The 22,554-nt window shown below is 44.9% G+C and overlaps 1 protein-coding gene and 1 pseudogene across 11 annotated transcripts in view; one reads left to right on the top strand and one right to left on the bottom strand.

The window, feature by feature from the left end:
* Window positions 1–4,417: 4,417 nt before the first annotated feature.
* On the bottom strand, window positions 4,418–6,061 carry LOC108581704 (annotated as a pseudogene). Its single transcript, XR_004179825.1, has one exon. The product of XR_004179825.1 is annotated as a formin-like protein 8 (transcript).
* The window catches only part of ASH1L (ASH1 like histone lysine methyltransferase), a 231,662-nt gene continuing 214,678 nt past the window's right edge, over window positions 5,571–22,554 (top strand). For 5 of the 10 annotated variants that reach the window (XM_031658333.1, XM_031658349.1, XM_031658363.1 and 2 more), the window contains exon 1: window positions 5,686–6,213. The gene's annotated coding sequence lies outside the window, so the exon portion shown is untranslated. Of the gene's footprint in view, window positions 6,214–13,216; window positions 13,302–22,554 lie in introns of all 10 variants that reach the window. The other 5 variants (XM_017947693.3, XM_021930184.2, XM_031658149.1 and 2 more) reach the window with 3 other exon arrangements.

Here is a 22,554-nt window from a genome sequence, read left to right as displayed (position 1 = left end):
GTCAGGAGTTCAAGACCAGCCTGGCCAACATAGTGAAATCCTCACTCTACTAAAAATAAAAAAAATTAGTCAGGCATGGTGGCGGGCACCTGTAATCCCAGCTACTCGGGAGGCTGAGGCAGTAGAATTGCCTGAACCCAGGAGGGGGAGGTTGCAGTGAGCCGAGATTGCGCCATTGCGCTCCAGCCTGGGTGACAGTGCGAGAATCTGTCTCAAAAAAAAAAAAAAGAAAAAAAAAAGGCCGGGCACGGTGGCTCACGCCTGTAATCCCAGCCTTTGGGAGGCAGAGACAGGCAAATCATGAGGTCAGGAGATGGAGACCATCCTGGCTAACACAGTGAAATCCTGTCTCCACTAAAAATACAAAAAATTAGCCAAACGTGATGGCAGGCACCTGTAGTCCCAGCTACTCGGAAGGCTGAGGCAGGAGAATGGCTTGAACCCGGGAGGCAGAGCTTGCAGTGAGCCGAGAATGCGCCACTGCATTGCAGCCCGGGCAACAGAGCGAGACTCTGTCTCAAAATAAATAAATAAGTAAATAAAAAAATATAAATAAACAAAATACCCTTGGGAGGCCAAGGTGGGTGGAACATTTGAGGTCAGGAGTTCAACACCAGCCTGACCAACATGCTGAAACCCCGGCTCTACTAAAACACAAAACTTAGCTAGGCATGGTGGTGGGTGCCTGGAATCTCAGCTACTCAGGAGGCTGAGGCAGGAGGAGAATCACTTGAACCCAGGAGGCGCAGGTTGCAGTGAGCCAAGATTGCGCCACTGCATTCTAGCCTGGGTAACAGAGTGAGACTTCCCCACAAAAAAAAAAAAAAAAAAGGCCAAGAGCAGTAGCGCATGCCTGTTATCCCAGCATTTTGGGAGGCCAAGGCGGGTGGATCATTTGAGGATGTCAGGAGTTCAAGACCAGCCTGGCCAACACAGTGAGACTCCATCTCTACTAAAAATACAAAGATTAGCCAGGCGTGGTGGCAGGCACCTGTAATCCCAGCTACTTGGGAGGATGAGGCAGGAGAATCGCTTGTACCCAAGAGACGGAGGTTGCAGTGAGCCCAGATCGTGGCACTACACTCCAGCCTGGGCAATAGTGAGACTCCATCTCAAATAATAGTAATAATAAAGTAAAATAAAAGATAAATAATTTTATTTTATTTTATTTTTTTAGACAGGGTTTCGTTCTTATTGCCCAGGCTGGAGTACAATGGCGCAATCTCGGCTCACTGCAACCTCCAACGCCTGCGTTCAAGTGATGCTCCTGCCTCAGCCTTCCAAAGTAAGGTGGGATTACATGCGCCCGCCACCATGTCCAGCTAATTTTTTTGTATTTTTAGTTGATACGGGGTTTCATCATGTTGGCCAGGCTGGTCTCAAACTCCTGGCCTCAGGTGATCCACCTGCCTTGGCCTACCAAAGTGTGGGGTTAGAGGCATGAGCCACCACACCTAGTCAATATTTTTAAAGACTCTTGGTCAGGCACGGTGGCTCATGTCTATAACCCCAGGAATTTGGGAGGCTGAAGCAGGTGGATCACCTAAGGCCAGCAGTTCGAGACCAGCCTGGCCAATGTAGCGAAACCCTATCTCTATTAAAAATACAAAAATTAGCCAAATTAGATGGGCATGGTGACACATGCCTGTAGTCCCAACTACTCAGGAGGCTGAGGCGGGAGAATTGCTTGAACCCGGGAGGCAGAGGTTGCGGTGAGCCACACCACTGCACTCCAGCCTGGGTAACAAGAGCAAAACTCTGTCTCAAGAGTTTAAAAAAAAAAATTAACTTTATTTTGTTTTACATTTTAGAGACAGGGTTTTGCTCGCTCGCCCAGGCTGGAGTGCAGTGGTGTGTGATCATGGCTCATGGTAGCCTCAAACTCCTGGACATGCCACCATGGCCTGGCTAATTTTTCTTAGTTTTTGTAGAGATGGGGTCTTGCTATGTTGTCCAGGCTGGTCTTGAACTCCTGGCCTCAAGTAATCCTCCTGCCTTAATTGCCCAAAGTGTTGGGATTATAGGCATGAGCCACTGCGCCCAGCCTGAAACCTCATTTTAAAAGTTTATATCAGACCAGGACCCCAAGATGGAGTTGGCTGTACCAGTGAGGGAGAAGAAACTCCTGGATGTCAAACTAGCGGAACTGCCAAACTAAATATTAATGCGTGATCTCACACAAGAAGGCACTGTTGGAGCATTCAAAGAGGTTACTACAGGTATTACGACAGTATCCAATTTGAAGAAAGGGAGCTTCGAAGGATTTCTATGATGCTAGCAGCTTACATGCTTTTCAGCTACTGTCTGAAAATGAGCACAAGCATGGGCAGCTACAGAAGTAAAACTGAAGAGGGCCATTGCAGAGCGCTCATTCCTGGATAATCTACTTAGTTTAATGTCAGCTGATTAGCAACCTTAATTCCCTCTGCATCCTGATTTTTCCCTTGTCATGTAACATATCATATTTATAGGTTTCAGGGATTAAGAAGTGGATATCCTTGGGGAAACCATTATTCTAACTTCATTGGTTCAAATAATTCAGGGTTTGCTCATTCAGTGAGGTCATTTCATTGAGCACTTAATATATTTTAGTCTCTAGTTGGCTCTGGGGCATATATGAAAAAACAGAATCCTATCTCATTTGCTTATATGTAGTTGATAATTCATTGATCATTATAGTTACTGAAAGTTACTTTAACACAGAGACCATATGTAAGTAACTCTCCCTATACACTGGTGTAGTGAAATTCCATTAAAGGCATTTTTTTTTTCTTTGAAGCACAGCAATTATGCTGCTGATGAGAAATTTTACTTTGAAGAAAATGTGGTGTAGTGAAAAAAGTAATGCTTTTAAGAGACAGGCAAACTGAAGATTGTTACTGGACTTCTCTGGGCCTCAGGCTTCTCTTCTGTAAAATGAGGGTAAGATTATTTATCTCAAAGTGTTGTTTATAGTAAGGATTAAACAGGAATACGCATTCCCCTGGCATGGTAGTCCACAAATGCTAATTGCCTTTCTCTTTTGGTATTTTAAGTATCTAACATTCATTTCAATATTTCTTTTCTTTTCTTTTTTTTTTGAGACGGAGTTTCGCTCTTGTCGCCCAGGCTGGACTGCAAAGACGTGATCTTGACTCACTGCAACCTCTCCCTCCTAGGTTCAAGCGACTCTACTGCCTCAGCCTACCAAGTAGCTGGGACTACAAGTGCTCCACCATGCCCACCTAATTTTTTTGGATTTTTTTTTTTCTTTTTAAGACAGTCTCGCATTGTTGCCCAGGATAGAATGCAGTGGTGCAATCTCCACTCACTGCAACCTCCGCCTCCCGGGTTCAAGCGATTCTCCTGCCTCAGCCTCCCGAGTAGCTGGGATTACAGGTGCCCGCCACCACACCCGGCTAATTTTTTGTAATTTTAGTAGACAGGGTTTCACTATGTTGGCTAGGCTGGTCTTGAACTCACAATGACCTCGTGATTCACCCACTTTGGCCTCCCAAAGTGCTGGTATTACAGGCGTGAGCCACCATGCCCAGCCTCATTTGAATATTTCTGTGACTTGCTTTGCACTAGCCTGTGATGCTTTATGTAAATTAAGTAGTAGACATAGTCCCTGCTCTCAAATAAAAAAAGTTGTTGGTAGCATAATACACTTGCACGTATGCAACTAACAAAAGATTGGTAAACAAGTGGGCTCCATGAAAGTGTGGGACTTGGTTAAGAAAACATACAATGAGGTAATTAAGGCTGCTTTCCTCTTTACCTTAAATAAACAAAACAAGTAAACAACACTTAATCCACATATCCTAAAGGGGAAATTTGGGACTGTCTACTTGAATTTTGGAGGTTGCAAAGGCTTTTTTTTTTCCTCAGAGGGAGTTTCACTCTTGTTGCTTAGGCTGGAGGGCAATGGCACAATCTCGGCTTACTGCAACCTCCGCTTCCCGGGTTCAAGCGATTCTCCTGCCTCAGCCTCCTGAGTAGCTGGGATTACAGGCGCCTGCCACCATGCCTGGCTAATTTTTGTATTTTTAGTAGAGACGGGATTTCGCCATGTTGGCCAGGCTGGTCTCGAATTCCTGACCTCAGGTCATCCGCCCACCCCGGCCTCCCAAAGCGCTGGGATTACAAGCGTTAGCCACCGCGCCTGGCCTTGCATGGGCTTTTGAACAGTCATTTTTGAATTATTTCCTGTATCCCCAGGAGTCCACAAATGTGAAAGAAAGGGAAATCCAAGTAGATCCTTCCGGTAATTTATTCTGCTTTACCCTTTGGGTAAAGGTAAAAACTACTAGATCAAGTAAACTTTGGAATTATTTGTGGACTTTAATCGTCTGTATTTCTGCTGCATTCAATTACCAAATATCAGTCAAGTGTTTTGAGAAGCAAATATTCAGTAGCCACAGAAACCTAACAGGTCTATGTTTGCTTTGTTTTATTAACGACTTGGAGGGACAGAACACTACCAATTACACCCACAAACCTTATCGATATCAACAACTGTAAATGACAACACGGCAATATTCTGCACTTGCCCTATGCCTAGGACCTAATTCCATTTTAATATATTATCTTATTATTTCACACATCAACCCTGGAGGCATGTTTGGAGTTGCCTAATTTTTATGTACACTTTTTGATAAGGAACTAAGAAAAATAACTTGCTGAAGGAAGAAAATGGAGACTGAGTCCAGAACTGAATGAGAAACACATGGTTTCTTCATCCTCTATCATCAGCCTGCCTAACGAGGCTGAAGAAGTACCATCCATGAGTTAAGTGCGTCAAGGGCAAACAAACATCATCGCATATGGACAGTGGTGTGAACTTCGAGAAATCCGAGGCAGGTTAACAATAACAAAAAGCAGACCATCATGCCGATCTTCCTCGGGTCTCAGGTTGGCAACTCAGCGTCCGGAAGGAATCCCCCCGGAGGTGCGCCGGTCCTGCTGGCCTCACTCCCTACCTCCTGGAGGTCCGGAGTCCCGCTCCTTTTCCTCAGCGGTACAACCCCCGTGTCGGTCCATTCCCTCACCGTGAGTCGAGGACCAGTTCTCCTGGCTAGGCGACCGGCACACACCGCCTGGGACCGGCTCCAAAGCACTCGTCCTGCGACTGCGAAGTAGGCTCAGGTCATCCGGCAGGAAACGACTCAACGCGCAGCCGCCGCGGCCTCCAACCACCGGCCGGCAGAGGGGCGCTAGGCAGCCTTCGATCCGCTCTCCGCGGTCTCGAGCAGGAGAAGGAGCAGGGGGAGGCGAGCCGCAGCGCCGCGGCAACGAGCCTAGGGAGGTAGGTTGTCGTGGGGCTCGGGCCGCCACTCTGGCAATTCCAGTCAAACGTCAAGCCCCGACCCGCTCTGCCCGTCCCTTCCTCTCCTGCCCTTGCAGCCGACAGGAATGGAACAGTCCCGCGGGGGGGATTGTGGGAGGCGCACGCGCGAGGGGTGGAGGGTTGGGGGGGGCTGGCGGCGGCGGCGGCGGCGGCGGCGGCGGCGGCCGTGGCGGCGGTTGGTGGCCGTGGGGGCGGGGAAGGGGGGAGGAGAGAAGAGGAGGTGGAGGAGGTGGAGGAGGAGGAGGCTTGGGCTCGCGCCGCTTAAGGTACGCGTGAGGGCCTGCGCCGGAGCCGGCTTGACAGGGCCTGAGGGGGAGTGGGGGACTGGGCGAGGAGGTTCCCGTGGGTGAGCGCGTACGGGCTGGCTGGCGCGCTGGGCGGCCGAAGGTGGTGGTTGGTGGGAGCAGCCAGCGACTAGCCCGTAGACACTCGTACGCTTGCGGGCGGGCGTGCGCGCTACGCGGCCGGAGTCGGGCGGAGCGGGGGACGGTGGGGAAGAACGCGAGGAGGGAGGAGTGGGAGGTTGGGGGGGCGCTAGGCGCCCTTCGCTCCCTCCCTCTGGAGGAGCAGCCGCCGCCACCGCCGCCACTCTGCTGCCGCCGCCGCCGCCGCTCCCGCCGCCATTTTGGGTTCGCTTTGCGGAGGGGAGACGATCCCAGTCTCGGTTGCGGGACCCGCCTCCCCTCAGTTTGCCCCCTTTAGCCTCCACCTTTCCCTTCTCCTCTCTCGCATTTCCGCCAGTCAGCTTACCCGCTGGCCGCCTCCTGACAAGCGGGAGGAATCCGCCGTGGACCCAGGGAAGCGGAGGAGCCTGGCGGCCACCCCCTCTTCCCCACTTCCCTGCACTCTCGTCGCTCTCGGCCTGGGCCTCGGCCTCCGACACGGTGAGTAGAACGATTTGGGCAGGCCTTCGGGCCTAAGCACTCTCTCAGCGATTGAATCCTGGGCTTCCTGGGAGCCACTGTCATCTCCCGGACCTGGACCTCTGGGAGAGCAGTGGTGAAGATGGGGGAGGGGAGAGCAGGGAGGGGGATCCTGAGCCTACCGGGAAGTCCCTCCAGGCGGGGTGAAGGGGTGTCCCTGACAGACGGACTCCCGGAGGGGGCTGGAAAGTAAGCGAGTGGAGGCGGAGTCGTCTGTGCCCCTGACAGGTTAGTTTGTGTTTGTAGGCATGATCGGAGCCTCCCCCATAGTCCAGTTTGTGTGTGTTTAGTTAAGGGATAAGAGTGGTCGAGGACACGATCCTGAGAGGGGAGTTTACCTGTGTGACAAGGTCTGTGGTGTCCCTGCCGCATTGAACGGTATGTAGGAACGGCAGGATGATCTCAGTGTTGTAAGTTTAATAAATGTCACTGATTAGTTTGTACATGGAAAGAGGTGTTTTTGGTCTAGAAGACAGATGGTCTGTTGATGTGTAGCGGCTGTGTTGGTGTGTGTATGCGAGGATGGAAAGTGTTTCCGGAAGAGTTTGCCTTTATTTGTGTAAGTGTAATGGAGTTCCCCTTATAAGTTAGCTTATTTCTTGAATAAATGTTGGGAGGTTCCTTGCAGGTTGATATGTGTGTGTATTTTAGAGATTGGGAGCCCCTAGTTACTTGTTGGGAAAGAGTGGCAATGGTAGTGTTCTATACAGCATGTGTCTGTGAGGTCATGGAGGGGAGAAACTTAGCATAGCCAGTTGTGGTCTTAATAGTTTGTGCCTTTGGTTAGAGTGAGTTGTATAAATGTGAAGGCCCAAAATATCTTTAACAGAATCATTGCTACAAAGCTGTAAAGAATGGGTGACCTTATTTGTTGTCGCGGGTTTATAGTAATAGTTTACAAATACAATAAGAAAGTGCTTTCAATTTCTTTGTGATACTAAATCTCTGTGAAAATGGTAGGGTGCTTTCTTCCATTTTACAAAATAGTTAATTTAGGCATAAGGAGAGAACTTCTCTAAGGCCGCATATTAAATTGGTGACAAAGTTGAGACTGTAACTCCCATATTTTCACTACTGCTGCAGCAGTATATTCAGCATACCATGGTGCCTCAGGAAGTCTTTGTCGGCAAATCTGAGTATGTTGGAAAGATAGGAGCACATATGACTGGTTGGATTGTATTTGGAGGAGACCGATTGTGTCAGATATGTATGTGGAAAGTAGATGTCCTTGCCCGGTCTGACCTGTATGAAATGCATATCCATGGCTATATTATTTTGTTTATGGGGGAAGCAGAGCATTTCTGACACTTGAGGTTGTATGTGTGAGGTAGAGAAGGCTTTCACAGCTTAACCTCTACCAGAGCAGCTGCATGGATGCTGACAGCTTAACTTGAAATCTTCGGGGGGAAGGATCCTTTTTCATTCATTCAACAAGTATTTGTTGACTGCCTGTTCAATAAATCGTCCATGCCTTGGGGTGAGGATAATCAAGGTATCTCTGTAAATAGCCTGGGTACAACCTGAGGGGAGTTGTTTTGACAGTGGTAGATATTAAGTTGAGTGAAGCAGTGTGGAATTAAAATCAGAGAACTGTTTTTGGGTTCTGGTGATTGTTAATATATGTACCTGTGGATGTTGGAGCTTCTTGGCTGGGCTGAAGGAATCCTTTGAAAGATTGATTTCATATAGTAAGAATTCCCTCTGTGAATATGAGGGAAGAGTGCATGAACTAAGCCAACTTAACTGTATTCTGGAAAATGGGATGTTTCTTGATAGGCTAGATTAGTGGTTCTTAAAAGTTTTTGGGGGTCATTTATCCTTCTGAGAACCTGATGAAAGACACTGGGCCCTCAAGTTAGAAGATGAGCATAAGCACAATCACATGATTTATACATATGATTTTAGGAACTTAAAGTGTAATGAAATAGAGCCAATTTATATTTAGGTCTCATTTGAAAACCTTTCATTTTCTTTGTTGGGGTGTGTGGATGTTAGTATGCGTTTAAGGTGAAGGAGTCTGTGATAGTAGTTGAACATGTTGACAGGAGAACTTTAGGATCCATGTTTTTTATGTATTCTTTTTATCGTCACAAATGTATTTCTGCAGTGTTAGTAACCAACTCTGAATTTGGTGATAAGGGAAGCTAATGTAGCACAAAGTATCTATGGCTTTGTTCTTTGTCAGTATATTTTTGTTCCTAAACTCTGAGAAGTGGGTTTGTCTTTTTTCAGTTTTGGATTGGGCCTGAGGTGATTTGAAGCTCCTGTCTTGGAGTTTAGCTTAGTTATAACAAACACTGAGTTAGCCCTATGCAGGAGATACAGAAATGAATAATATGTGGTCTCTGTGCTTGAAGAGATGCTAATTCAGTTGAGTCTGTGAAGTGTTTGATGGTGACGGGTCTCAAAACGACATAGAAGAGGGAAACATTCCTTGAAGTTGAAATTTTGTTACCCAATTGCAAAGAATTTTTGCCACTACTTACTCTTTGAATAAGCATTAAGTGTTTACACTCTGTATACAACTTTGTACTTTAAAAAAATAGGTTTTGTATCATCTGGTGTTTTTTTTTTTTGAGATGGAGTTTTGTTCTTGTTGATATGCTGGAGTGCAATGGTGCTCTCTCAGCTCACTGCAACCTCTGCCTCCTAGGTTCAAGTGACTCTCTTGCCTCAGCCTCCTGAGTAGCTGGGATTACAGGCATGTGCCACCACGCCCTGCTAATTTTGTATTTTAAGTAGAGATGGGGTTTCTCCATGTTGGTCAGGCTGGTCTGGAACTCCTGACCTCAGGTGAATCACCCGCCTCGGCCTCCAAAAGTTCAGGGATTAAAGGGATGAGCCACTGCGCCCGGCCTCATCTGGTGTTTTTGTATAAAGGAACTATTGGTTTAAAAAGAAGGCAAACATCATTTATATTCCTTACCTTGTTTTGGATGTATTTCTACAGTACGTTTATGTAAAAAAGTTTTTATGTCTCTGGGCATGGTGGCTTTCACCTGTAATACTTTGGGATGCTGAAGAGGATGGATCACCTGAGGTCAGGAGTTCGAGACCAGCCTGGCTAACATGGCAAAACCCTGTCTCTACTAAAAGTACAAAAATTAGCCAGGTGTGATGGCATGTGCCGGTAGTCCCAGCTAGTTGGGATGCCGAGGCAGGAGGATCTCTTGAATCCCTGAGGTGGAGGTTGCAGTGAGTCGACAGAGTGACTCTGTCTCAAAAAAAAAAAAAAAGAAAAAAGAAAAAAAGAAAAAGGGGGCCTGGGGCCTGGCATAGTGGCTCATCCCTATAATCCCAGTGCTTTGGGAGGCTGAGCCAGGAGGATCACTTGTGCCCAGGCATTTGATACCAGCCTGGGCAACACAGGAATACCCCATTTCTACAGAAAGTTAAAAAATTAGCATGAATGCCTGTAGTCCTAGGTACTCTGGAGGCTGAGACGGGGGAATTACTTGACCCAGGAGTTGGAAGCTGCTGTGAGCCATGGTGGTGCTACTGCACTCCAGCCTGGGCAATAGTGCGAAACACTGTCTCTTTAAAAAAAGGAAAAGGATTTTCATGTTCTACTCTTGAGTTGTATTCTGAAATAGAATACAGCACATCACTTTTTTTATTTTTATTTTTTGAGACGGAGTTTCGCTCTTGTCTCCCAGGCTAGAGTGCAACAGCGTGATCTCAGCTCACTGTAACCTCCGCCTCCTGGGTTCAAGTGATTCTCCTGCCTCAGCCTCCCCAATAGCTGGGATTACAGGCGTGTGCCACCATGCCCGGCTATTTTTTTTTTTTTGTATTTTTAGTAGAGATGGGGTTTTGCCATGTTGGTCAGGCTGGTCTCAAACTCCTGACCTCTGGTAATCCACCCACCTCGGCCTCCCAAAGTGCTTGGGATTACAGGTGTGAACCACCGCGCCTGGCACATCACTTCTTAACAACTTGCTAGGTACTGTGTCTTTACAGTATTAGCAATTCCACTTAAGCCTTTATTCTGAGTCTTCCTCCATGCTTTATTAATATTGAACTGGCCACCTTCATTTCTGCCCAAGATAATGTGGAAGCACACAGTGGAGAAGTCTTACCGTGTGTGAGATTGTGGTGGTGGTGGTCTCCATTTAAAATAACTTTGTATTGCTATTTAAGTTATGTGTATTGATCTGAGTCTTTTAAAGGTGGTATACAGCATCACTATAATCTGTTGTGAGATCTGCTTAGGCCAGACTTTTTAGCAGCATGTAGTATTTTAAACCTGGGTGCCACAAGAGGTGGAAATGCAGCTAGTTCATTTTTGTTTTGTTGCTGCTAGTTTCTGTTATCATTTTCCTTAAAATTAGTTTTAGTAGTGTTTTTTCATTTATATTTTTTCATACGAAGAGGCTAGATTTTCTTATTACTTGTCATCATAGTTGATAACAGTCTTTCATGTTTTACAAATCGCTTTTTTAGTGCCTGCCTCAACAGGCCTGTAATTGGCAGAATGTGATATTTATCAAAATTAATTTTAAAATAATGACTTCTAGGCCGAGCGTGGTGGCCTATAATCCCAGCACTTTGGGAGGCTGAGGTGGGTGGATCACGAGGTCAGGAGATTGAGACCATCTTGGCTAACACAAACCTCGTCTCTACTAAAAATACAAAAAAAAAAAAAAAAAAAAATTAGCCGAGCGTGGTGGTGGGTGCCTGTAGTCCCAGCTTCTCAGGAGGCTGAGGCAGGAGAATGATGTGAACCTGGGAGGCAGAGCTTGCAGTGAGCGAAGATTGTTCCACTGCACTCCAACCTGGGTGACAGAGCGAGACTCTATCTCAAAAAAAAAAAAAAAAAAAAAAAGACTTCTAGTGATGACAGAAATTTAACCAATAATCTTATTGCTATTTCAGAGTTGTATTTTCTTCACTAATATCTAAGTTTTCATGTTTGGAAATCTATGAAATTTTCATTGTAGTATTATATTTGCTTTTCATAGTCTTTGGTCATTTGCCCTCAGACACAAGTTGATGCCAAGGTTGTATACTTTTTTCCATCTAACTAAAAAAGATTTTTTTTTGAAACAGGGTCTTACTGTGTCACCCGAGCTAGAGTCCCCGTGGTACGAGCATAACTTACGGTGTGCTCTACCTCTTGGGCTCAGGCAGTCCTTCCGTTGTCCCAAGTAACTGGGATTATAGGCACATGCCACTACGCCTGGCTAATTTTTAATTTTTTTGTAGAGATGGAGTCTCACTGTGTTGCCCCCACTGGTCTCGAACTTCAGCAGTCCTCCCTCTTCAAACTCCCAAATTGCTGGAATTACAGGCATGAGCCACCACACCTGGGCAATTTTGTTCATTTAAAAATATTTTGGCCGGGCGCATGGCTCACACCTGTAATCCTAGCACTTTGGAAGGCCGAGGTGGGCGGATCATGAGGTCAGGAGTTCGAGACCATCCTGGCTAACATGGTGAAACCGCGTCTCTACTAAAAATATAAAAAATTAGGCATGGGTGACTTGTGCCTGTAGTCCCAGCTACTCGGGAGGCTGAGGCAGAAGAATCAGTTGAACCTGGGAAGCAGAGGTTGCAGTGAGCTGAGATCGCGCCACTGCACTCCAGTCTGGGCGACAGAGTGAGACTCTGTCTTAAAAAAAAAAAAATATATATATATATATATATGTATGTATATATATGTGTATATATATATGTTTCTAATTTTTTAGAGCTGGGGTCTGGCTGTGTTGCCCAGACTATACTGGAATTCCCAGGCTCAGATGATCCTCCTGCTTTAGCCACTCCAGTGTTTGGGACCACAGGTGTGTGCCACCACATCTGGTTAATTTTTAAATTTTATGTACAGGTGGAATCTTACTATATTGCCCAGGATGGTCTTGAACTCTTGGGCTCACGTGGTCCTCCCACCTTGGCCTCCAAAAGTGCTGAGAAATGTGAGCCACATTTTGTGGCCGGTCAGCTTTTTATTTCTTTAATGTGGCAAATTGCAAACATATATATAAATAAAGAGAATAGCATAGTGAGCCTTCATGTACTCAACATCCAGCTTCAACAGTTATCAACACAGTTACCACATTGTTTCCACATCTACCAGCCCTGTCCCTGCTTCCCTTCTTGCTTATTTTAAAGCAAATCTTCCAGTTATTATGTAATTTCATCCATAAATACTTAAGTGTTTACATTCTTTTCATTGTTAAGTGAGGAATTACTTCTTCGTAGTTAGGTTTATATTAACTTTTAAAGTATCTGATCATAGTTGGAACTAAACTACTCACACCATCTACTTCTAATTCGTATTACTTATCAATAGGGAATTCCCTTTGCCAGTTAAGAAGAAATGAGGTAAATAGTTCACATCATTGCTTTCGATGTTTGCGTTGAACATTTAGAACAGTTCCTATGTTATTCAGAATAGCTTATCAGCTTTTTTCAAATGTACAAGAGAGAAATAAAGGGTTTCTTAACAATTTTTTAGTCATAGCAACAAGATGCTAAAAAATGTTTTCTAGTTTTTAGTTCCTAGATTTTCATTTTTTTCTTTTCTTTTTTTTTTTTTTTTGAGACAGAGTCTCGCTCTGTTGCCCAGGCTGAAGTACAGTGGTACGATCTTGGCTCACTGCAACCTCCACCTCCTGGGTTCAAGTGATTCTTCTGCTTCAGTCTCTCTTCTACAGGCGTGCGCCACCACGCCCAGCTAGTTTTTGTATTTTTAGTAGAGTCGGGATTTCACTGTGTTGGCCAGGGTGGTCTCGAACTCCTTACCTGGTGACCTGCTCGCCTTGGCCTCCCAAAGTGCTGGGATTACAGGCATGAGCCATCGTGTCTGGCCTTAGTCCCTAGGTTTTCCAGTGGGATCCAGTCATCACAGAGAAATCAAATGGCCCTGGTGATGTTGAACAGTAGCTGAAATTGGGATAAAATCAGCTTGCTATTGAAGAGAATGAAATGCACGTTGTTTTAAACTTTGAAATTCTAATTGTAGGCATTCTCTGTGGACATATGAAAGTCCATACCATTGCATATGTTGCATACTGAAATGTGAACCATGTCACAGTGTGGTTATCACGGTGAGTACAAACATTGTAGAAAAAGGAAGTACATTTACAATTAAGTTATGAAGATGAATGAGACTGTAACGATTTTAAGTGGTTGCTAATACAGTAGAATTTAGAAATATATTCTTTCCTGCCGCAAAAGATTGATAGTTATAACTCAGATGCATGTGAGTTTCATCAGTAGTGAAAGTTTCATCATTTTTGTTATATCTTATAGTCCCACAGTAAATAAGTCATGAATCTTTGACTTAATCTTCTGATTATACATTTTGTTCAATCTCTTTTCCACACTTGATAACATATCTGACTCTTCTCATTCAGTTTTATTTGCCCTAAGACTGTAGGAAGACAGTGTATTAGATTATAAGGTAGCTATATCATGGTTTCTTGGTATAAATAACATTTTTTTAAAAGTGGAGGACACATTCCTCAAAGTTTCTTAAATTCAGCACTCTGAAATTAAAAACTCCAGAGTTTAAATATTTGCTGATAAAAACTTAGGAGAGTTGAGTGGAGAGAATTTAAAAAATTGTCTTTGAAAGAAGACACTGATAATGCTGTCATTTGAGAAAATTTTGGGGGTGGGGGTCATGAATCAATCATGTTTAATGATTACTGGGTAAACATTATTACAGTATAAAGGTCTTCAAAGACTGGAGGATACATATATCACATAAGTAGAGATTTCATCTAACTAAATGACAGCACATGTTTGGAAGTTAAAGTTTAGATGAAAAAGATCAAAGGAAAAAGCAGTCATTTTTTAAACCACAATGAGTTAGAGATTTAAGTTAATTTTATTTGTTTAAGTTTTTTTTTTTTTTTTTGGGATAGAGTCTCGCTCTGTCACCCAGACCTGGAGTGCAGTGGCACTATCTCGGCTCACTGCAACCTCTGCCTCCTGGGTTCAAGTGATTCTCCTGCCTCAGCCTCCTGAGTAGCTGGAACTACAGGTGGAAGCCACCGTGCCCAACGAACTTTTGTATTTTTAGTAGAGACGGGGTTTCACCATGTTGACTAGGCTGATCTTGAACTCTTGACCTCCATTGTGCTTGCGTGACCTCCCAAACTGCTGCTGGCATTAGAGGCGTGAGCCACGGCACCAGCCTGTGTGTTTAAGAGGAAGAAAGTCAAATAACTGTAGGTCAGACTCTAATTCCTTTTTTTTTTTTTTTTTTTTTTGAGACAGTGTCTCACTCTGTCCCCAAAGCTGAAGTGTAGTGGCATGATCTCAGCTCACTACAACCTCTGCCTCCTGGGTTCAAGTGATTCTCCTGTTTCACAGCCTCCTGAGTAGCTGGGACTACCGGTGCATGCCACTCCGCCTGCCTAATTTTTGTGTTTTTAGTAGAGATGGGATTTCACCATGTTGGCCAGGCTGATCTCTAACTCTTGACCTTCAGGTGATCCACCCGCCTCAGCCTCCCAAAGTGCTGCCATTATAGGTGTGAGCCACTGCCCCGGCTGAGTTTAATTTACTTTAACAAGCCATTCATTTGTTTGTTTTGTATTCATTCATTCCTCCTTCCACTGACTAACATTTTTCCAGTGCTTCCACTATACCCATTTCTGTGCTTAGATGTAGGGAAAAGACATACAGGTTTTTTTTTTTTTTTTTTAATTTAAAATCTCAGATGTAATCCTAGCTCTGTGGGAGGCCAAGGCAGAAGGATTGCTTGAGCCCAGGAGTTTAAGACCAGCCTAGGCAACATAGGGAGACCTGGTTACTAAAAAAATAAAAAGTTCGGGCTGGGCTTGGTGGCTCACACCTGTAATCCCAGCGCTTTGGGAGACCGAGACAGGTGGATCACCTGAGGTTGGGTGTTTGAGACCAGCCTGACCAACATGGAGAAATCCCGTCTCTACTAAAAATACAGAGTTAGCTGGGCATGGGGGCACATGCCTTTAATCCCAGCTGCTCGGAAGGCTGAGGCAGGAGAATCGCTTGAATTCAAGAGGCAGAGGTTTCAGTGAGCCGAGATTGTGCCATTGCACTCCAGCCTGGGCAACAAGAGTGAAATTCCGTCTCCAAAACAAAAAATAAATACATAAATTAAAAAAAAAAATTTTGCCAAGTGTGGTCCCAGCTACTTGGGAAGCTGAGGTGAGAGAACCACTTGAGCCTGGGAGATTAAGGCTGCAGTAAACTGTAATCGCACCACTGTACTCCAGCCTGTGTGACAGTGAGACCCTGTCTCTAAAGAAAAAAAAATTTGCCGGATGTGGTGGCTCACGCCTGTAATCCCAGCACTGTGGGAGGCCAGGGTGGGCGGATCACAAGGTCAGGAGATCGAGACCATCCTGGCTAACATGGTGAAACCCCATCTCTACTAAAAAATACAAAAAAATTATCTGGGCGCGGTGGTGGGCACCTGTAGTCCCAGCTAGTTGGGAGGCTGAGGCGGGAGAATGGCATGAACCCGGGAGACGTTTTGCAGTGAGCCAAGATCACGCCATTGCATTCCATCCTGGGTAACAAAGTGAGACTCCGTCTTAAAAAAAAAAAAAAGAAAAAAAACCAAAAAACTCGGGCCGGGTGCAGTGGCTCACACTTGGGGAGGCTGAGGTGGGCAGATCACAAGGTCAGGAATTCGAGACCAGCTTGGCCAACATGATGAAACGCCATCTCTACTAAAAATATAAAAATTAGCCAGGCGTGGTGGCACATGCCTGTAGTCCCAGCTACTCAGGAGGCTGTGGCAGTAGAATTGCTTGAACCTGGGTGGCAGAGGTTGCAGTGAGCCGAGATCTTGCCACTGCACTCCTGCCTGGGTGATAGAGCGAGATTTCCTATCAAAAGAAAAAAAAAATTCTAATAGGAGGAACATATTAACAAACATATTACAGTAAAACTATGTAATACATATGCCTATGTTAACAAACATACTACGATGCATACTATGTAATATTTTTGTCCAAGGTGGAGAAGTTATTAAATCTGTGGTGAGAAAGGGAAGGTTAGGGTGATTTCCTACAAGTGGGAAGAGCCAGGTTTTAAAGGATAAGTGTGAGACATTCAGACTTAGAGAGGGCATTCTAGGTAGAGGGAGATCATCTACAAACATATGAAAACATGACACAGCAGGATGAGTGCACTGTAATTTGGATTGGTAAATTTTCAACCCGTTCTCTTATGATTTCCTGTGTCTTCAGTGCTATATAAGGTTGGCCTTTGTAATTAGAGATCTTCTATCAAATGAAGATGGAAATATGTTCACATACTTTTCTTAGACCAAAGATTAACATCAATAAAATATTTGGTTATATTTTAGTTTCTCAGAAAATTTTTACTAGAATGTAACCCACTCAGCATTCTAGTTAATCAGGCCTTGATTATAATAAGTATCTGGCCAGATCTAAAAATGTATAATTAGTTGTCTTAATAATGAATGAATCTCTCAGCCTCTATATTGGTATATTTCCCCTCAATTTGTTGAAAGTCCCAAATAGTGATTAAGATCATGGACTCTGAAATCAGATTGATTAGGCTCAGATCTGAGTTTTGCTAACTTATTGACTGTAATCTTGAGCAAAATACTTACAGTCTTTGGTCTCCTTGACTGTAAAATATGGTGATATTGTAATGATAATATTTATAGCATAGAGTTGGAGGATTCTACGAGATAATATGTATAATGTGCTTAGCACAGTGTGTGCCATGCAGCAAGCAAATAAAGCATATCTTATTATTTTAGTTATTTCTTTTCTTCATTTCCAAAAAAGAATATAGCAAAGCAAATTACCTCCCCCATAGGTAAGAATATGTAAAATACACTTTTGTAGTGTATATAAGCGATGTCCTTATTTGTATACATATTTTTTCCATTTTCAATTTTTAGTGTACTATTTATCTTTCTTTTCTCACATGTGAATTCTGATTTTGTATTTTCCCACTTCATTTCAGCCTAGGTTTTTGTGTTTGGCTTTTGGCTTTTTTTTTTGAGTCAGGGTCTTGTTCTGTTGTCCATGCTGGAGTGCAGTGGCGTGATCTCGGCTCACTGCAAGCTCTGCCTTCTGGGTTCACGCCATTCTCCCATTTCAGCCTCCTGAGTAGCTGGGACCACCGGCGCATGCTGCCACCCTGTTGTAGTTTCTATCAATACTTCTTTTTCTTTTCTTTTCTTTTCTTTTTTTTTTTTTTTTTTGAGACAGAGTCTTGCTCTTGTCGGCCAGGCTGGAGTGCAGTTTCGCGATCTCGGCTCACTGCAACCTCCTTCTCCTGGGCTCAAACAATTCTCCTGCCTAAGCCTCCCGAGTAGCTGGGATTACAGGTGTGTGCCACCACGCTGGGCAAATTTCTGTATTTTTAGTAGACGGGGTTTCACCATGTTGGCCAGGCTGGTCTTGAACTCCTGACCTCAGGTAATCCTCCTGCTTCGGCCTCCCAAAGATTACAGGCATGAGCCACTGTGCCCAGCCTCCATATATTTATTTAGTACTTACTATGTGCCAGGCACTATTCTAGGGACTGGGATACAGTGGTGGACAAAACAAGATCCCTGCTTTGCTATCTTAGGACTTAATAATTTGGGCATTTTCATTTTTCAATATATAAGATCTTTTAGTACTGATACACTGTTAACCAGTATATTACATGTTGTTCAAGCAAGATTCTTTCTCTTTTTCTTTTTTTGTTTTTGAGATGGAGTCTCCTGCTGCATGAGCTGGAGTGCAATGCGTGATCTCGACTCACTGCACAGCTTCTGCCTCGGGTTCCGTGATTCTCTTCTTCAGCCTCCAAGTCACTGGGATTACAGGCGCCCGCCACCCGCCTTTCACGACTAACTTTTTTTTTTTTTTTTTTTTTTTGAGACAGGGTACCGGCTCTGTAAGCGGGCACGGAGTGCGGTGGGCAGCGATCTCGGCTCACTGCAAGCTCCAGCCTCCGGGTTCCGCGCCATTCTCCTGCCTCAGCCTCCCGGGTAGCTGGGACTACAGAGGCAGCCCACAGCAGCGCCCGGCTAATTTTTTGTATTTTTTAGTAGAGGCGAGGGGTTTCACCGTGGTCTCGATCTCCTGACACTTGTGATCCAGCCCTCGGCCTCCCAAAGTGCTGGGATTACAGGGGCGTGAGCCACAGCGCCCGGCCCTTTTTTTTTTTTGTTTGAGGCGGAGTCTGGCTCTGTCGCCCAGGCTGGAGTACAGTGGCTAGCGATCTCGGCTGCGCAAGCTCGCCTCCTGGAGTTCCCACCATTCTCTACCTCAGCCTCCCAGTGATGGCTGGGACTACACAAGCCATACACCTACGCCTGGCTAGTTTTTGTATTTTGAGTAGAGACAGAGGGGTTTCCCGTGTTAGCCAGGATGGTCTCGATCTCCTGACCTCCTTGATCCGCCCGCCTCGGCCTCCCAAAGTGCTGGGATTGCAGGGAGCACAGCCCGACCTTTTTAATCTTTAGTAGAGATGGGGTTTTCACCATGGTGGCCAGGCTGGTCTCAAACTCCTGACCTTGTGATCCCACCTGTCTCTCCTTTCCCAAAGTGCTGGGATTACAGAAGTAGAACCACTACTCCTGGCTGCAGATTTTGTTTGTTTGTTTGTTTTGTTTTGTTTTTGAGACAGAGTGTTGCTCTGTCGCTGAGCTGGAGTGCAGTGGCTGTCTCGGCTCACTGCAAGCGCCGCCCTCCCAAGTTCCGCATGTTCTCCTGCCTCAGCCTCACGAGTAAATGGGACCTGGGTGGCCGCCACCGCTCAGCTAATTTTTTTATTTTTTAGTAGGGGCCCAGGGGTTTCACGAGTGTTAGCCAGGATGGTTTTGATCTCCTGACCTCATGATCCACCTGCCTCGGCCTCCCAAAGTGCTGGGATTACAGGCATTGACCCTTGACTGGCTGCAAGATTCTTAAGACAGATTCAAGATTCCTGAAGAAATTTCTGGTGTATGATTATTTTTCTGCTAAAGCAAATCAGTTCTGTGACAAAAATTTCTTCCCCCTGAGGAAAAGATACTGTGTGCCTATGTTTTATCCAGGCATTCCATTGGATAGTTAGTCCTTTGAGATATCAGTGGATTAAATCTTCTGTTAAGAATCAAATAAAATGTTGCAGGAAAAAATTGAAAAACAAAAAAAGAGTCAAATAAATAAAGACTGGGCATGGTGTCTCTCCCTTATAATCCCAGGACTTTGGGAGGCCGAGGTGGGGGGGATTGCTTGAGCCCAGGAGTTCTAGACCACCTGGGCAACGTAGTGAGACCATGTCTCTACAGAAAAACTTAAAAAATTAGCCAGGCATTGCGATACATACCTGTAGTCCCAGCTACTTGGGAGGCTGAGGCAGTAGGATCTCTTGAGCCCAGAAGGTCGAGGTTGCAGTCAGCCGTGATTGCACCACTGCACTCTCGCCTGGGCAACAAGATGAGATCTCATCTGGATCTTTATGTCAAGTACTGTGTTAAACCCAGAGTATACAACAGTGAATGAAACAGATAAAAGTTGTTGCTTTCATAGTGCTTCCTTTTGAGTAAGAGACAATAGATTAAATAAATGGGAAATATGTCATAGCATTTTGATGATAGATATGGTAAAGGAAGTACAAACAAGGTAAGGGATGTTGGGTAGTTAGGGAAGTCCTCTGAGGCAGTAATATTTGAGGAGATACCTGAATTATATGAAGGACCCAATGCAACCATCTGGGGCATGAGCAGAAGTCCTGAGACAGGAGTACCCGTTGGTGTGTTCAAGGAATAGAAAAGGGCTAAAACAGTAAATAAAGAGGGGAATAATGATAGGAGATAGAAGAGGTAGCCAGGGACCAAATAACATAGGGACTTAAAGACTTGATAGGTATCTAGTTTTGTATTTTAAGTTTGATTGGAAGCAGGGAAATATCTTGATCTAATATATACACTTTGAAAGACAAATGATGCAACCAGGTTGACCAGTTAAAAGGCTATCATGGGCTGGGCATGGTGTCTCACACCTCTAATCCCAGCACTTTGGGAGGCCGAGGTGGGTGGATCACAGGGTCAGGAGTTTTGAGACCAGCCAGACCAACATGGTGTAAAAAACAAAAATTAGCTGGACGTGGTGGCACACGCCTGTAATCCCAGCTACTCAGGAGGCTGAGGCAGGAGAATTGCTTGAACTCGGGAGGTGGAGATTGCAGTGAGCCGAGATTGCGCCACAGCACTCCAGCCTGGGCAAGAGCGAGACTCTGTCTCAAAAAAAAAAAGAGGCTATCATGATAGTTGAGACAACAGCTGATTGTGGTGTTGAGTGTATTGGTAGGTGGATTTGAGGTGTATTTTGAAGGTAGTGGAGATAATAACTTGCTGATGGCTTGGATGTGGGATCAGAGTAAAAGAGGAGTCAAGGATGACTTCAGTGATGGCCTGAGCAGTTGGATGCTTTTTTGTTTGATGAGGCACACTGTGGGAAAAGCAAATTGTAAGGAGTACAGAAATTAGGAATTTGGTTTGGATATACAGTCATCCCTTGGTATCTGTGAGAGATTGGTTCCCCTGAGGATACCAAAATCTGTGGATGCACTAGTCCCTTATATAAAGGGGTATACTACTTGGATATAACCTATGTGTATCCTCTTGTATACTTACAAAAAAAATTTTTTTTTTTTTTTGAGACTGAGTCTTGTTCTGTCACCCAGGCTGGAGTTGCAATGGCGTGGTCTGGGCTCACTGCAACCTTCGCTTTCTGGGTTCAAGTGATTCTCGTACCTCGGCCTCCCAAGTAGCGGGGATTACAGGTGTGTGCCACCACGTCTGGCTAATTTTTGTATTTTTAGTAGAGATGGGGTTTCACTATGTTGCCCAGGCTGATCTTGAACTCCTGACCTCAGGTGATCCACTTGCCTTCTACTCCCAAAGTGTTGGGATTACAGGCATGAGCCACTACGTCTGGCCAGAAAGTTTTTTTTTTCTTGAGACAGGGTCTCTGTGTCATCCAGGCTAGAGTGCAGTAGCATGGTCATAGCTCACTGCAACCTCAAACTCCTCAGGTAAAGCTATTTTCCTAACACAGCTTCCCGCGTTGGTGGGATTACAGGCTCACGACACCATATTTGGCTAATGTTTTTGGTTTTTGTAGAGATAGAGTCATGCTTTATTGCCCTGGTTCATCTCGACCTCCCTGTTTGTATACTCTAAATCATCTCTAGATTAATTGTAATACCTAATACAATGTAAATGCTATATAAATATACTGTGTTGCTTAGAGACTAATGACATAAAAAAGTATATACGTTCAGTGCAGACACAATTATCCTTTTCTCCCACCCCTGCCCCTGGAATATTTTTGATCCGTGGTTGGTTGAATCCTTGGATGTGAAACTCACGGATACAAAGGGCTGACCGTACAGGCTTTGAGATTTCTACTGTTTAAAGTTAAAATATTGAATAGGCAGTTAGGTGTACAAGTCTTGAGGTCAGGGCAAATATAAACTTAGGAACTTAGCAGTGTAGTGTAGTGATGCTATTTAGAGCCAAAGAACTTGATGAAATTACCCAGAGAGTGAGTGTAGATAGAGAAAAGATGAAGTTCTTAGACTGAGTTGCTGGATAAATATTTTTGATACTGGGAGAAATGTATCTAGAATACCAGGACTAAAAGAGAATCGTTTGAGGCCGGGCGGGGTGGCTCAAGCCTGTAATCCCAGCACTTTGGGAGGCCGAGACGGGCGGATCACGAGGTCAGGAGATCGAGACCATCCTGGCTAACCCAGTGAAACCCCGTCTCTACTAAAAAATACAAAAAACTAGCTGGGCGAGGTGGCGGGCGCCTGTTAGTCCCAGCTGCTCGGGAGGCTGAGGCAGGAGAATGGCATGAACCCGGGAGGCGGAGCTTGCAGTGAGCCGAGATCTGGCCACTGCACTCCAGCCTGGGCCACAGAGTGAGACTCCGTCTCAAAAAAAAAAAAAAAGAGAATCTTTTGATAATTTTAGGACTAATACCTTCTTGGCTAAGAAACTCTTACAAGTACTAACTAGTCAAGATGTAGAGACAAATGTGAAATGGTTGGTGAACGAATGTCTGTTTTTTATCTCTCTCCTTTTTTTTTTTTGATACGGAGTCTGGCTCTGTCACCTAGGCTGGAGTACAGTGGTGCATTCTTGGCTCACTGCAACCCCCACCTCGCGGGTTCAAGCGATTCTCCTGCCTCAGCCTCCCGAGTAAGCTAGGAGTACAGGCATGCACCAACACGCCCAGCTAATTTTTGTATTTTTAGTAGAGACAGGGTTTCACCGTGTTGGTCAGTCTGGTATTGAACTCCTGACCTCATGTGATCCACCCACCTTGGCCTCCCAGA

Source organism: Papio anubis, chromosome 1 (assembly GCF_008728515.1).
Source record: "Papio anubis isolate 15944 chromosome 1, Panubis1.0, whole genome shotgun sequence".
Taxonomy (NCBI): domain Eukaryota; kingdom Metazoa; phylum Chordata; class Mammalia; order Primates; family Cercopithecidae; genus Papio; species Papio anubis.
This window is presented reverse-complemented; position numbering and strand designations above follow the sequence as displayed.